At 48.8% G+C, this 16,800-nt stretch overlaps 1 protein-coding gene across 1 annotated transcript in view; it reads right to left on the bottom strand.

Moving 5' to 3' along the window:
* DDX6 (DEAD-box helicase 6) overlaps positions 1-16,800 on the bottom strand; it is a 451,657-nt gene that overhangs the window by 1,720 nt on the left and 433,137 nt on the right. The gene's annotated exons all lie outside the window — the stretch shown is intronic.

Here is a 16,800-nt window from a genome sequence, read left to right as displayed (position 1 = left end):
AGTATGTGACCTGTAGGCAAGTACAATTAACAATTAAAAAAAAGTAAATACATGTTAGGACAGTTTTTGTGAAGTCCAACTAAGGGCATAGTAAAACCATACAACCAAGACAGTATAAGGCTGTACCAACTGAGTATTTAGTACCATAAACAAAGCAGCCAGGTTCATTTTAGGAGAGGGGGCTGTATGATTGTACAAAAAACGTGTAGCACACAAATGGTTCAACAGAAACACATTCACCCAGAAGTATGGCCAAGGTGAATCTTGGTGGGTAAGTACTTTGTCATAGAATCATAAACCCAAAATAAAAATGTAACAATGCTTAAGGTACACAGACCAAAGCATAAACCTTTTTCAGAATCACTACCAGTATTTTTAGGCAAGTCCGCAACAGGTACTGTCTGCCACAACTACGAATGGACCCAGGACAACATCCCACAGACTATCATGATGCCCTGAAATGTAGCTTGCATAACAATATAATGGCCTTCTGCTAGTGAGCCACAAGGATGCGACTCCCTGCACTGCTGCACCTACAGTCTCGGAGGGCTCTCCTTGCGGCCGCATTACTCCCACATTCACCAGCTGCAGGTGAGGCAGGCAGGGAGAGGGAGGGCAAGCATTGGGTCATTGCTTTTGGACCTCGAGGTCAGTACAATATGGCTGGCATTTTTCACCCGCAACTTTGATGGTTCTTTGGAGTCCTCTCCCCTCTTGTTGCAGCTGATTGGTTGTGTGTGGACCTAATTGGCCTATCGGGGACCAGTAGGCTTTAGCCTGCCCCCTCACCAAAAAGGCCCACTTCCTGGGCCCCGTCTGTTCCCTGGCCGGGTCTGGGGAACTCACTGTTTACGCCGCCTCCCACCAAGTGCACATGGAAGCTGAGGTGACCGCCATATGCTTGGGACACTGGAAATCAATGGAGCACCTAACTTTTCTCTAACGTTGGCTATCTCTACTAACTACCTGCACTGTTAATTCTCTCGAACTTAGTTGTGTCCAGAGGCTGCTTTGTGTTTCATCCTGCACAGTTTAATTCCGTACTTCGCTGTGCCAAGTGACTGCATTCTGTCTGTTCCTGTAATGTTCTTTCTCTTCTGCTTGCATCCCCCTTGCTCTCCCCCAGTGTTTCAACCCCCTCTTCCGATCCGCTCACTCCCCCCACCCCCCATCCACCCCACTTCAATCTCCTCTTCCACTTCATCACCCATGGCGCTCTCCGTTTCTCCCATCTTCTCCAACTGTTTCACCATTGACTATCCCACCCTTCACACTAAGTCTGGTAGGAAGAAATTAAAAAAGGATATCCTGGTCTCCAACCCTGACCTCCCTAGCGCTGATGCCTACACCAGTGCTTCCTCCAGACAGACCCTCACTGACATCCTCCGTCGTACCTTCGCCAGACCTAGGGTCTCTTCATATGGTCTCTGCTCGCTCCTTTTCCCTATTCTCTCATTAATGGTGGCCCCCGCTGGGAGGCCCTCCTGGCTTCCTTCCACTCCTAAAGGGTCAACATTAAGCTCTACCTTAATGGCACCATCTTGTTTCAAGGGCCCTCGGGTCAACCTCTTTGACAGACGTTTCCCACAACTTATCAATTTCCTTTCTGCTCCTGCTGTACACTCCCGTTGCCACCTCTCTGGTGCCCTCTTCCTCCTCTTCAGCTACCTTGCCCTCTCCTCCCATTATTCCCGCCCTGCCAAGTCTTTCAAGGACGGCAACCTTCTCTTCCTCGCCACTCTTAATTCTCATTCAGCTGTAAAACATTCTCGACATCTGCCGTCTCCTGGAAGAACTGGACCTCGATTTCCTTGGTGTTGCAGAGACATGGTTCACTGCCAGCCACCCATCACAAGCTTTGATACTCTCCTCCCCGATGGCTACAAGATACTCTACATGCCCAGATCCAGCCGTTCTGGTGGTGTAGCCTTGATCTTTCTAGAGCGGACCCCTACCTCCATTTCTATGCAGGCCTACTCCTCCTTTGAATACCTCATCTGTCTGCTTTCTCTCTCTCCTGGTCATTCTCATAGTTGCCACTATCTACCGGCCACCGGGTCAGATCACCTCCTTCCTCTCCGAGTGGGCATAGTTCTGTTTCTCCCTCCTGGCCTCGACCACTCAACTCCTCCTTGGAGACTTCAAAATCCAACTGGATGCCTCCTGTCCTGCCACAGGTCTTGTTCGTGACCTCTGCGTCTCTATTCTTCCCTCTGGCCCGACTCACTCTGCAGGGCACACTCTATGTTCTTATCTCCTCTCACCTCGCCCTCTCTAACCCCCTCACCACTCCTCTCTCCTGGAGTGATCACTTCCTCATCTCCCTCACTACCCCCAGGCCAATTCTACCCCGAAACTGCCACCCACCGTCTGTCATTCGACCTATGAAGAATGTGTCTGTTGAGGCTTTTGCCACTTTCTCTCCCTTCTGCATCTCTGGCTGACACACCGTGACATAGCCCTCTCCATTCTGCTATCTGCTACTCTTGATGTACTTGCCCCTGTGTCATGAGGATCGCATGAAGCCTAAAATCAAGTGCAACTCCTGGTACGACTCCGACCTCATCACCCTTAAACGCAAATGCAGAGTGACTAAGAGGAACTGGTTGGCATCATGTACATCCTCTGACAAACTGGCCTGTCACCTGCTCCAAAAGGCAATACCAAATCTGCAAGGAATTGGCCAATCCTTCCGCAGTCTCTAGCTCTCCTGTCCCTTCCCAGGCCATCTGCATGTCCCTGGCTTCTCACTTCATCTCTAAAACCCAATTCATCCTGTCCACCCACTATCATCTCCTCCTCTGGCCCGTTGCAGTCAGTCCCCCTTGCTTTCTCTGCCTTTCCTCTCTCCTCCCCTGACGAGGTTTCTGGACAAGTCTGATCTAAGAAAACCTCTTCTAAGCGGGTTCCTCTGTTATTCCAAAACCATCAAGGACCAAATTGACACCCTCACCCAAGCCTTGGCTGACTTCTGCAATCACTCTTTCGCCTCTGGAACCCCCCCCCCCCCCCCAACCCCCCATCTTAAGCACTCGTCCACCCTCTCAAGAAACCTCAGTCGACAACTCCCTTCTGAATAATTATTATCCTATCTCCATCACTCTTTCCTGGGCATACTCCTGGAAAAGCTAGCCATCTCCCAGCTTAATCTTCACACTGAATCTGTTGGTTGTCTTCATGACCATCAGTCTGGCTTCAAAGCAGCCAGAAGCACGGAAACTGCTCTCCTGAACATCCGTGAAGACCTGCTCTCCAACCTCGATTCCAACCTCCCCTCTGTCCTCATCCTACTGGATCTCTCTTCTGCCTTCAACACGGTCAACCATGCCAACAGGCTCTGTGATAATCTGGGTATCACTGTAGGCGCTGGCCTGGCTGACTTTCCTCTCTGGCTAACCCTTCTAGGCCCAACTTGGGTCCTTCCTCTCCATCTCCCTCCACATGGTGTTCCCAGGTGTCTAACAGCTCTCCCTAGTTGTTCAACCAATATCTGGCACCTCTCACCCAACACATTGCTGCTCTCTGCTCCAACTTTCAGTGCTATGCAGATGACACCCAGCTCGCTCTCAGGCTCCCCTCTGCTCCTCCTCCTCTCATCCATGACTGTACGCGTGGTGCGCCGCCAGCCATCTCTGCCTTAATGTCAGTAAGACAGATCCTCTAATTAGCATACCGGCACTCACCTATCCCGCCACTCTGGCCAGCCTCCCTTGGCCCTCTTCCTGCTACCACCTGTGACGCCAAGAACCTGAGGGTTATCTTTGATTCCACCCTCTCCTTCTCCCCCGTTTCCGATGACTAAGAAGTCACACTACCGACTGCACCTCCTCAGAGGTATTCTTCCTTTCCTCCCCCCTCCTCCCCCTCCCCCTCCCCCAGAAGCTCACTGTCTCCAGAGCTCTGGTTCTCACTAGACTTGACCACTGTAGCCTCTTTAAATCTACCCTCCTTTACTCTGTCCTCTGCAACTCATCCAGAATAGGACTGCAAGACTTATCCTTGGCCTTAAGCCCTGGGGCCGTAACTCTCCAGCACTGAAATCTCTCCATTGGCTCCCAGTGGCTGCAAGGATTAAATTCAAGACCCTTTGCATGGTCCACAAGGCCTTCGGGGGCTGGGTCCAAAATCTTCCTTCTTGAGCTGTTCTGGCTTCCAACTCCATGAGGTTCAGTCGCCTCTAAGCACAGAGTTCGGGGAGATGTCTCTTCAGCCAGTGCCTCCCTCTGGAACAGCCTCTCTGAAACTTGAGCAGAACCATCTCTGGCTCTGGAAGCCGATCAAGACCTCTTTGCTTCGGCCTTCTTTCTTCCACTTCTCTGCTGATCTCATGCTTGAAAATGCACTGGTTACCTGGCAACCCACTGAATCACAGACCCAGATCCCTGCCTTCCCAGTTGCACACTTGCACTGCCTCCTGGCAACCGTGCACTCGGTCTGTATTCCGCATCCATACAGTCCCCTCTACCTGCACTTATTTAACACTGGTTATCTGCACTTAACCCCTGCACCGCCACCTTTTGGCCGCACTTTTTTTTGTCTTGATCCTATGTTTTGCACTTCTCCCCTTGCCTCTGAACGTTTCCCATTCCCACTCCTCACATGCACGATCTCAATGTCACTTGGCCTAGTAAAATCGTTGTTTGTCCCCACCACCATGCCTTGTCGTGCCCTGAAACACTTGTCTATAGGCGCACTATAATATATAATGATGATGATGCGTCTGCACCGCCACTTGTCCCTACTTAGTCTAAACATTGCAATGTCCTCAAATCTGTGCAAGAGAATGCAGAGTTCCCACCAATTGGAGTTAGCGAGCAGCAATATTGTAATGTAATTCAGACGTTATTTGAGCCAAGATAGACCGCAAAGCCCAAACACTAGTACAAGCATTATTCGTTTAGCCAACACCATTGCAAAGACAAACAGTCGATACAGAAGTGTATGCTAGCTTTGCCCGAAATACTGCTAAACGCTGCATGCTAGAAAATAAAGTACAAATTGCTAATGCAGATGTTTTGTTATTGTGTCACCCGGAAATCCCTCTGCCACTACGCAGCACCTTTCTCAAACCAGCACTGAGTGAAGCGCTGCTCTCGCATAATGATTGGTTATCCTCCCCATGACCAAACAAGCTACCCAATCAATATCGGGGTGTGGCTAGCATTCGGCATACAAACGTCTGCCTGCGCTCTGACAGAACTAGCACAGTATAAAAGCGTTGCAATTGCCTACAGCACCCAGAGAACTAAGCACTGCCTCAAACCTCAGTGCTCGCTCAGGCTGAATTCAATGCCAGCGCGAATGCCAGTCAGTTCCAACATGGTACGAGAGCCCTGATCAGGAAAACTCCCCCACAAGCCTGTGCGTATGGGCACACATTGCAAAGTCAGTCTATTGCTGCTAGGCTTTCTGATCCATCTATATCAAGCCTGCGCACAGCAAAGGTATCCGCATCTAACAGCAGTGGCCCTCGTCACAAAGTGATATGCCTGCATTAGTTGATCCATGCTTGCCCGCGACAGTAAGTTGCTCCCACGCTCTGCGCTGTCCAGAATTCCCTCACAGGCTGCCCAATCCCACCACTTTCCTTCCCACTTGCTGGCCAAATGTAGCCACGCTCCCTCCGACACCTGAATAACGCCCCTCTACCCCAACAATCTAAGGACCCTGCTTAGTAATGAGCGACTGCACTCACGCTGCTGTCGCAGCCCCCTTATCACATCAACCCTAAAGCAGACTAAGAAAAGCCAGTCTGCGCCTGCACAACTGTACCACCTCTTGCACCCCCCCCAAGCTGCCTACCCTCCCAAGCCAACAATGTAACCACGTTACCCCCCCGCCCCTACCCATGCCAACCTACTCACTCTCTGCAATGAGCAGCCAAGGCCCCGCGCTCAACACTACTCAAACTAGTTTTTATCCCCAGGAAGGACTTGTCCCCTCAGCGCACCACCACTGCCACCCTGGGAGTCAACACCAAGCCTATCCCTGCACTGCTACACCCTCAGTTGACACCGCCATCCCCCAATCTTGCAACCCCCAAAACCCTTACAAACATCTCCACCTAACACGATCAAGAACACAGCCTTACCAGTTAGCCACCCGAAACAACCAGCACCTAGCCTCCAACAGCTTGACGCACGCCCGCTCACCATTCCAAGTCCAAGCAGGGCTATGGCCAGTGTCTCCCGACCACAGCCACCCAGCCCCTCTTGAACGGCACCTTCATTCATTAACGCTCGATCACTGCCTGCACATGCGTTTGTGTTTGGAGATGAGGTTGTCTAGTGCAACGCCATAGCTGAGACTTGGCTTCATGAGGCCTTTGGCCGTGCCCCATCCCTAGCAGTACCTCCAGGATACACCATCTTCCAGAATGACAGACCCTCTGCCAGTGGAGGTGGCATCCCCTTATAGCCAGAGAATCCGTCCCCTCAGAAGGGGAAACGCCACCCTTGAGGGTTCTACTGACGATCACTCAAATTCTCGCCTTCACCTACATAAACTATCACCATCCACCTCTACCGCCCACCTGCCCCTCTCCACCCCCCCCCCAAAAACGCTGATCAAAACCTACTTCATATTCTACTTGAGAACCTAAAAGCCCCCTATAAAATGATCCTGCTAGGAGACCTTAATCTGGGCCTCCATGACCCAAATGACCAATATGCATCTTCGCTTTCCGACGCCCTTGACAACCTAGGATTCTGACAGCACATTACCATTCCCACACTCTAAAGGACGTACTCTAGGCTGGAGCCGACCACAACGGTAAGATCTCCACCAGTGCCAACCTTCCCTGTCCTTGATCAGACCACCATCTTCTCCATCCCACAGCCCGCCAAAGCCAAAACCACACCCAAACCTCTACCTCCTGCGCTAGCACGAAACTCACGGAAGCTCACTAGAGACAACATCCTTCCCCTGCTTAACATCCCAGACCTCCAGCGCCGGATCTCATCCAACCACAACGCAATAGTGGCAACATACCACAATCCTTTCCAAAGCTATGGATACCTTAGCGCCCCCTCCCCCCCCCCCCCAGCCCCACACAAATCCAAGATAGACATTCAAACTCTTGGTTTACCCCAGACCTCATGGAACTGCGTACTCAGAAACAAGCCCAGCTCACTTGGCTGAAGGACCCCTCCAACTCTGAAAAAGGAGTTCAGCATATTATCAAAATGCTACAAAGCTGCCACAATTGCAGCAAAAGCAAACTCCTTCAACGCAAGAATCAGCATGGCCAACTCTATACAAAAGACATCTTTAACATTCAGGGAACTTGAATCTCCTACCCCACCAGCCTCAACAAAGACGCTATGTGGTGCTCTGACATTCAAGCAGTGCTCTTAGGTAAAAATCGACACCCTAAACCTAAAAGTACCCTTATAAAACGCCGAATAATGACCCTACAGCCACACTCCCACCTCCCCAGTTCCCTCCACCAATCCATTCTCCTTCAGAGAAATCACCAAAAGCAAAGTCTTAAAGCTAATACAATGCTTGAAAGCCTCTAAATGCAAAGGGGATATTTGCCCAGCATCCCTCGTCAAAGACTGCTGACTTGCTACCCCCAGTCACTGCAGCCTTCATAAATGCATCCTTCTCCAAAAGCACTGTGCCAGCCAGCCAGCCAGCCTTAAAAACCTCACTAGACCCATCCATTCCATCAAAATATAGGCCAATTACAACTGCCCCCTTTCTACTAAGCATCTTAAACCAAGAAGCCTACTTGCAGGTTCAGCAATTCTTGGAGGAAAACAAATCCTAGGGATGCATGGCACAGAATCTGAAAATCAGCTTGAGATCTGGGATGAACGTAACTGCCTTGCTCCTAGAATGATCCGCAGCATGCAAAATGCTGAACCACCAAATCCTCTTTCACCACCTTACCATCCATGCTAAATTCTTCCCACCTGCTTCTGCCTGGATTGCATTCTTCCTGGAAGGCAGAGTGCTGAGAGTCTTGGACACTGCCAACACCTCCCCCCTCCTAATCACCTGTAGTGTATCCCAAGGGTCCTGCATCGCCACCAACCTATACAAGATCTTTACCAGGCCACTAACATCCTAGACTCCCTCGGCATAGCTTACACCTACTATGCCGATAACATGCAAATCCTGATCCCACTCTCAGACAATTACACAGATGACTCCATTACCCTCCAAAACATTTACTCTACAATTCAGGCATGGATGGCAGCTAATCATCTTCGCCTCAACAGCAACAGATGGAAATCTTAATTGTTGGCACACCCTGTTAGGGAGAATTCTCAAATATGTGCCAATTCTCTTCACCCTAGAGAACCCCAGCAACTTTGCTGGATTTTGAAGACTTGTTTTTTTTTACCTGGAGAGAGTGACTTTTTTTTCCCCCACTCGTGTATTTTGATATGCGATTTACCCTGGCGTTTCCTTTGGTTATGGAGTCCAACCAACTCCATAGGCATCTTTTTCAATTGTGTCACACAGCACCCTCAATGCAGTGACACAGGAAAGCCTTTCAGGCTTCCCCAAAGTTTAAATTACTTACTCTGGGAAACCGTTTATCCCAGAGAAGGTAAAGTGAAATTGACTTTACTAGTCTTTTCAAATTCCTAGTCCAAGCACACCCTATCTTACAATAGAGTGCTGGAGTGGTTACTTAGTATCCCCGGTGTCTAGATACTCCTGTAGCACTCAAATGCTACCCCTTTCCTCTCAGAATGGCTCATGGCAGTGGTTTTACAACAAAATACCATGATTTTTCCCGACCGCTAACTATTCATAGCTCTGGTAACGTTAAATCGCGCGAGCCATGTTTTTCAAGATGGCGCCCAGTCATTGTTGCTAAAATGGTTCCCGTGCTTTTTTCGCCATGTCTTTGTGGAAAGGTCCTTCTAGAGTTTTTCTCTGCATACCAAACCAGGTTTGGTCTCTGTTCATTCGGCTTTGGCAGGCTTCAGGAGTGAAACCCGACTCTGGCTCAAGAGTGTCTGGGGTAGGCAGGAAGTGTGGGAGGTACCCGAAAATCCCTGTGCTTAGTCTCCTAGGAGACCCAAATGCACTCTGATTGGCTGGCTGTCCGGCAAGGACAGCCACCCTGCTGGGTGAGTGGCAGCTAGGCTGGAATGAATGGGAGAGAACTGAATAAAAGGCAAGTCTCTTGGATTGGAAGGCAGAGTCAACCGATGGACGAAGGAAACGAAGAACTTGAAGAGGTCACCTGCTACAACTCCTGGACCGTTGGTTTGCCCGGTGAAGCCCTGCTGCTGTGCTGAAGCTCCGAATTTGCCTCGATTAGAGAAGCCCTGCAAGGACTTCTCCCTCTGAGTTGGTGGGACCAATCAACTTCAAAGTAAGCATGTCTGTACATCCTCTCGGAGCTGGCTGTACGAGGAACACCTGATTGTGTACGTTGCTTTTAAGTCTGACCAGAGCGACAGGAAGATCCTCCGCACTTCCCTGAAGCAGGTTTGACCAGACCTGAGCCACCTCAAGAGTGCTGAACCCAGATGCGAGGAAAGTCCAGAGTGGTATCAGAGAACCGCAGTGTTGCTATTTGCCGTCAGACGCGAGGAGCTGAAACACTGAAGGACCGCTGAATTGAAGTTTACCCATTGCTGCTGCTGACCTTCCCACTGCAGAGCAGGGGTCCCCAGACGTCCGCCCTCTTGTCCCCATGACTGAGGCTCAGGAACAACAGGATCTGCAGAGCTGTACAGGAACAGAAGCCAGCTGGAACCATTTCTTCTAACCAGAGGTACTGTAAAGTGTTAGAGAACTTGCCTCTTGTTGTGTAGCCTTGTTTGTTCTCAGTTGAGACCCGTCTTGGTTACCTTGCAGAGTTGCTATAGCTTTGCCCCTCATGCCTTCCAGCTTGTGGCCCTTCAGTGTTCTATTTTCTACAAACATTTCTAAAAACACTGCACGACTTTTTCCCTACCTGCAAAGAAGATCCTCAGCTCCCCTAGACATTGTGCAATTAACATTGGCTGTCCTGGCTCCCTGAGAGACTACTCTTCCCTTTGACTCTGTGCTTTATCTTTTCCTCAGAAAAGGATTAAACCTATCTGACATTGGAAGGTTTTTAAAAAGTACTTACCCGTTTGTGAATTATTTGCTAACCTCTTTTTCCTCTCTTCCATCTTTTACACCAAACTCAGTATTGCTCTAAATGTAACAGTGATAAATCAATGTCCTAACTATTTAAGTGACCTGAGGGTGTAGGAAGTGTCAGTGTGCCATCCCCGATGAGTATCATCTGATTTAAGTGTTTTAAAGTGTATTATACGTATTACATATATTACTCCCTTTTGAAGAAGGCTTATATAACCAACTGAAATAAATGTATAATTGTTTTATCAAGAATCTTTAATGTAAGTGTTTATTTGAAAAACTGCTTCTGTGAAACTGTCGCAACATTACTGCTCACATTGACCCCTTTTGAGATGAGCCTGACTGCTCAGCCACACTACTAACCTGTGTAATTCAGACTTACCAAAGGTTGGGTCCCTATTGCCAGAAGATCAAGGTTATTTTAGTACACCCAAAGCGTACTGCATACAATCTTGCCCAACACTGGTCCTTGGTCGTGGTGACTAAAGGGAGGACGTCCGACGGGCTTCTGCGGCAGCACTCGAGAGGGGCTCTGCAGCAATGGACTTACCTCCTTGATACTAATTATTATTATACAGCTGCCTTTTGTGGTTTTGGCACCAAAGAAGAACAAACAGCTCTGGTCGGAAGCCTCTTGATCCCTAGGTCCTGGACTCTGAGGGGACTCTGGATGAAGATTTCCTGCTTTTGTAGGGTCCTCTGGATGCCAGCAAAGTGTTGGCCGGATTCGCACTTCTGAAGACCATGCACTCTAGGATGGTCAGGGGTCCCCAAGCATTGGGATTCTGCAGCCTTGGAAAGTCACAGTAAGTCGTGTGGTGCACCGAAATGAAGCTTGTCTTAAGGCTAGTTGGTCCCAACAGCCCAAAGAAATCATTCCGTATGGGTCTTCCCAGACACAATTGTGAGTCAGCACAGCTGCAGGGCTTCACCGGGCACTCCATGGTCCAGGTGGTTGCTGCTGGAGCCTCAACAAGTCTTCATTGGATGTTGTCCTCCAGTGGTCGACTTCCTCTAGTCCCAAAAACTTCCCCCTTTCCCATTCATTTACAGACCTGGCTGGCCTCCCTGGCTGGCTGACTGTCCGGCAAGGACAGCCACCCTGCTGGGCGGGTGGCAGCTAGGCTGGAATGAATGGGAGAAAACTGGATAAGAGGTAAGTCTTTTGGAAGGCAGAATCGACCACTGGAACGAAAGAACCGAAGACTAGCTTGAGGACGACGGCTGCGGCAACTCCTGGACCGTTGGTTTGCCCAGTGAAGCCCTGCTGGAGGTCTGAATCGCCAAGTTCATCTCGACAGAGAAGCCCCTCCCAATGACAACTTCTCCCTTTGAGTTGGTAGGACCAATCAACTCGAACCCTAAGCCACCTGGATACCATTCTCGGAGCCGGTTGTATTTTCCTCAGAGTGCTGCAGGAAACCGAATAACCAGGGAGAGAGACACCAGTTTGTATGCTTGTCTACAGCTACCGCAATCGAAGATTTTCCACTTGCCAGCTTTTTGACCAGTGCAGGAGTCCCGACTTCTTCCCTCTTGTCCCCACGACTGAGGCTCAGTAACAGCGAGATCTACAGGAACTGCTGGAACAGTAGTCTTCAGCTGAATCTTTCTTCAATTGTAAAGGTACTGTGAAACGAGACAGTACTCAACTCTCGCAATGAAAGTGCTTGAAACTTCCCCAACTTGGATCAGTTTGTGACCCAACATATGATTCTTTCTTTTACGAACTACTTCTGAGAACCTCTACAGAGACTTTACTGTTTACTTACCAGAACTGTTTTTACCTATCCAAGACTTTAGCCCACTGACTTTGGCCTAACCTATTGCATTGAATCAATTCCTCTGGTGAACTCAAAGCCTCTGCACCATCTAAGAGTAATTGTAACCTTTGTTTTATTAACTTATGCCATTTTGCTCCTCCTTCAAAGTAGTTGAAATGCCTCAGAATCTTCTATTGTGAAGAACCGAAGTATAGTTGTGTGCGACATGTATTGCTTCCTTCTAGTGAATGTTTTCCAACTGACTGAAATAAATTAAGTGTTTTACCAAGAAACCTGGAGTGTAAGTCTATTTGCATACTTTTAATTGTAGACCTCTGTGTAACCTCATTTTGGTGCTTTATGGCCCTAACCAATGAGGTGGCAGGGTTTAAGCTCCGCCCCAGTCAGCCACCTCCAGATTTTGAACCATAGAGACTACAGTATGATGGTGCCGAGCGTAGGAGCAGCCTTTAGGGGAGGCAGGTGGGCGCATGTGAATCTATGAACGATACCTGTAACTGTATTTCTCCAGCATTGGTAAGTAACTAACTTCTCCAGCATTGGATCTTTCATAGATTCAGATGCTTTAATAGAATACCAAGCAGTTAAAACTTGCCCACATCTATACATAGATCTGCAGAAACTTCTGCAAGCCTTTGCCATACAGCATCACCAAGGTTACAAACCCAGGGAAAGGCGGGAGGAAGGCAGATCCTACCTTATGCAAAGAGATGGCGGAGCACTGCCTGGCCAACTGCAGGTTTTGTTGGCATCTTCTGTCAGGCAGTAATACTTGGCGAACGTGTGCAGAGTGCTCCAGGTAACGGCTCTGCAAATGTCCTTCAAAGCTACCCCTGCATGACAAGCCACTGAAACTGCCCTTCTGGTGGAGTGCACCAAAGGAGGTCTGGTGAAGGGGGGAGTGGGGGTGGGGGTGGGGGTGGGGGAGGGAGGGTCGCCTTTGGATTGATGACAGTGGGTGATACAGAGAAACCCAACGTGCCAATCTGTTGACCTTAAGTGCGTCCAGAGAAGGCAATGAACAATCTGTTGGAGGAGCAGAACTCCTTAGTTCTCTGTAGGTAAAATTTTAGGACCCCTGCCACATCTAGAGAATGCAAAGATCTTTCTGCATCAGATGTGTTATTCTGGAAGAAAGTTTGGAGGACAATGCGCTCTGTGAGAGGCATCTCCGACAAAACTTTGGGAAGGAATTTAGGATGGGTTCTCAGAATGACTCGGTCTTTGTGGAACAATGTGAAAGGAGGTTCTGATAAAGCTTGTAACTCACTGATCCTCCTCGTTTTCCATGGTAAGAATTTCATTTCGCATCTATGAATAGGCTCGTAAGGTGGTTCCATTAGAGCTGTCAGTACCGTGTTTAGGCTCCAGGATGGTACCAATGTTGGCATAGCTGGGAAAGTATGCATCATCCCTTTCAGGAAGATCTTAACAGCTGGTAGAGTGAGCAAAGACTGTTTATCTGGGTTTGTTGTATATGCTGCTATGGCCGATAGATGAACCTTGATAGAGGATATAGATAACCCCGCTTTTGCCAAGTACAGTAAATAAGGCAGTACTTGTTCGACCGATGCTGCGAGAGGGTTCACTGAAGATGTTTCGCCCCACTTGGAGAAAAAAGTCAATTTACAGGTATAGGTGATCCGCGTGGAAGGAGCTCTAGATGCCTTGATAATATCCCAGCAATCAGCAGGGAGATCCAGATTCACGGATTTTCGCTGCTCAGGAACCAGGCCTTGCGAGATAGGCTCGCTGGGTCGTGGTGGAGGACCTTGGGGTTCTGCTACATCAAAAGCTCCTGATGATCTTTGAGGTGAATCAGGGGCCACCGGGAGAGGTGCTGTAGCGTTGAGTACTAGATCTGCCGGGCCCAATCCAGAGCCATCAGGATCATTGAACAATTATTTTCCTTCAGTCTGCGTAAAACTCTCAATATGAGAGGGATGGGGGGAAAGGCATAAAGGAATTTCCCTGTCCAATCCACCGAGAACGCCTCTCCTACTGACCAATGCTCTGGGTACCTGGAGGAGAATTCGTGGCATTTCTTGTTGGCTTTGGTGGCGAACAGGTCGCTCTGCGGATGACCTCATTTGGAAAACATTCACTGGACTTCTTTCTCGTCTAGTTCCCACTCGTGAGATGTCATGAACTCTGTTTAATTTTTCCGCTAGGACATTGTCCACTCCCGGGAGATGTTCTGCTTTAATTTGTACTCTGTGGTGTTGTGCCCGTGCCCATAGGAGTTGAGCTTCTTGTGACAAGATTTGACTTGGTGCCTTCCTTGTTCATTTGTGTAATGCATGGAGATCGTATTGTCTGGATGGTCACCCCCTGGCCGGCTAATACCGGAAGGAAGGCTTTCAGTGCCCACTGTATTACCCTGAGCTCTAAGACATTGATGTGTAGTAGAGATTCCTGAGTGAACCATGTGTCCTTGGTTTGAAGGTCTTCTAGATAGGCCCGCCAGCTGGACAGATGCGCATCTGTCCTGAGGAGAAGGGTAGATGTTGGTGCCTGAAAGGGCATTCCCTGTGACAGGTTTTGAGGTGAATTGCACCATCAAAGTGCTTTGAGTAATGTCTGTGGTAGTTGGACTGTATCCTCCCATGAGCCGAGTGCCCATTTCCATTAGTGGTCCAGGGCCTCCGGATTGGTCTCATGCGAAGCCTGCAATTTGGTATGAGGAATATACATGAGGACATCATGCCAAGGAGAGATTTGTAAGAGTGTACTGTGGTTGTCGCTCTGTTTAGGAACCATGAGGTCAAGTGGAGAATAGCAGTTACTCTGTCCGCTGAGGGTCTTTACCCTGGGGATGCAGGTGGCGAGGTCCACACCCAGGAAGAGAACTCGTTGCTGGGAAGGATTTTGTTTTGTTGATGGAAAAACCGAACCCTTTCATAAGTTTTATTGTTCTCGAAACTGCCAAGCGTTTGAGTTTTTAGGAGCTTGCCCTTATCAACCAATCGTCCAAATATGGGAAGACTTGTTCCTGTCCTTCTGAGTTTTGCTGCTACCAGTGCAAGACACTTGGTAAAAACTCTTGATGCCGACTTTAGGCCGAACGGGAGAACATGGAATTGGAAGTGCAGCTCCCCTATTGCGAACCTGAGGAACTGTGTGGGCAGGATGAATAGGAATGTGGAAATAGGAGTCTTCCAAATCTAGAGTGGCCAGGAAGTCGTGCTGGTTTAGCCAAGGTAAGACACTTTGCAGGGATATCATCTTGCATTTGATGCGCTTGATGAACTTGTTGAGCGCTCTTGGAACACTATAGGTCTCCACTGACAGTTTCTTCTTGATCAGGAAGAAATGGTAGTAAAAACCTCTTCCCTTCTGTTGGTCTTGGACTGGTTCGATAGCTGCTTTTAGGAGCAGTTTTTGAATCCCAGACAGGTCTTAAAAGATGTACCTTGTAAGGTGTGGGAGCAATGGATGGAGGTTGATCTAGAATTCTATAGTGTGAACATTGCAGATCACCTGCAACATCCACTTGTCCGATATTACCTGCCAACAATGGAGAATCGGCTTAACTCTTCCCCCCAACGGCGGGGAGACGTTAAGGGGAAAGACATGATCTGTCCATTTTGTTTACCCTGGGTAGAACCACTCCTTCCCCTCTGGGAAAACCACCTGCCAGAGGTTTGGTGGTATCTTGTCCTAGAAGGTGTTTCCCCGTATTTTTTGGCCATAAGAGGAACGATTGAAGCCTCTGAATTTGGATGCAGAACCTTGAAAGGGACGAAGAGATCTACGGTCTTTGTCCTGGTCTTTAAGGGAACTGATGGCTCAAGCAGTGTCAGTCTTTATTCCTTTGAGGTGGTCATCGATCTTCTTACCAAATAAGTCTTGACCATCGAAAGGCATGTCCAATATTTGAGCTTGCACTTCCGGTCTGAAATTTGTAGCTTTCATCCAGGCTTGTCTCCTTAGAACAATACGGTGAGACATTTGCCTGAAACCTGATTCTGCCATGTCCACGGCTGCGTCAATCATATGATCTGAGGTAGCTTCCCCGTCTGCTATGCTTGTTCTGGCTTTTTCCTGGAGATCCAGTGGTAAATGCCTGGTTAGTTTAGACATACGCAACCATAGCTCGCAGTCAAAACGCGCTGTCATGGCTAGTGCATTGCCCGCTCTGATGGGGAGAGGCTGACTAGGATACCTTCCTTCCCATAGCCTCTAACCTACGGCCTTCCTTGTCAGGAGGTGCTGATAAGGACGATAAAGGATTGGCCAACTTTTTTCAGGCTGCCACCGTGATGACAGAATCTGGTTTAGTATGTCCCCGTAGACAAGGTGGCACGGTGTCAGGAGCTTTGCATTTCTTTTCCGGTCTTGAAACCAGAGTGATATTAGCTAAACGCGTAGCCAATTTCTTTGATCTAGATTCCCACATGGTATGAAGAAGAGTAATGTTCATGACTGTCCCGAGTTTGTCCCTGTGCTCATAAAGCACAGACTTTCTCTTCAGATGTGACTTGAAGCTTGAATAAGTCTGCAGCTTTGCCAATAATGGTATCGAAAGATAACAAATCGTCTGGTGGTGAAGACTCTCCTGGAGACTTTCTTGGTTTTTCAACTACGTAGTCATACCATTCCCACTGAGTGTCAGGCTCATGCGTGATATCCCCTGCTTCGGGTTCAGAAAAATCTCAAAGGATCCTCTTGTCAGTCTGAGACCAATGCGGTTGAAGGCACAATTGTAGTGTCTCAAACAGGTGACCTTGGCCTAGGCGATAATCTAGGAGAAGGGACCCTTGCTGGTGAAGCACTGAGTCCTGCTCTTGGATCTGCGAGGAGGCTCCAGTGAATGTGCCCTTTTAAGTGGCCTGCTCCTGGAAGGAGACTCTTGGTGTGCTATGGAGAGGCGAGATGCTCTGAGGAGGGGTTACCTCTTGTTATGGATGACTTA

This window comes from Ambystoma mexicanum, chromosome 9 (assembly GCF_040938575.1).
Source record: "Ambystoma mexicanum isolate Mex_15411 chromosome 9, UKY_AmexF1_1, whole genome shotgun sequence".
Classification (NCBI taxonomy): Eukaryota; Metazoa; Chordata; class Amphibia; order Caudata; family Ambystomatidae; genus Ambystoma; species Ambystoma mexicanum.
The sequence above is the reverse complement of the archived record's forward strand: the minus strand, read 5'-3'. Positions and strand labels throughout refer to the sequence as shown.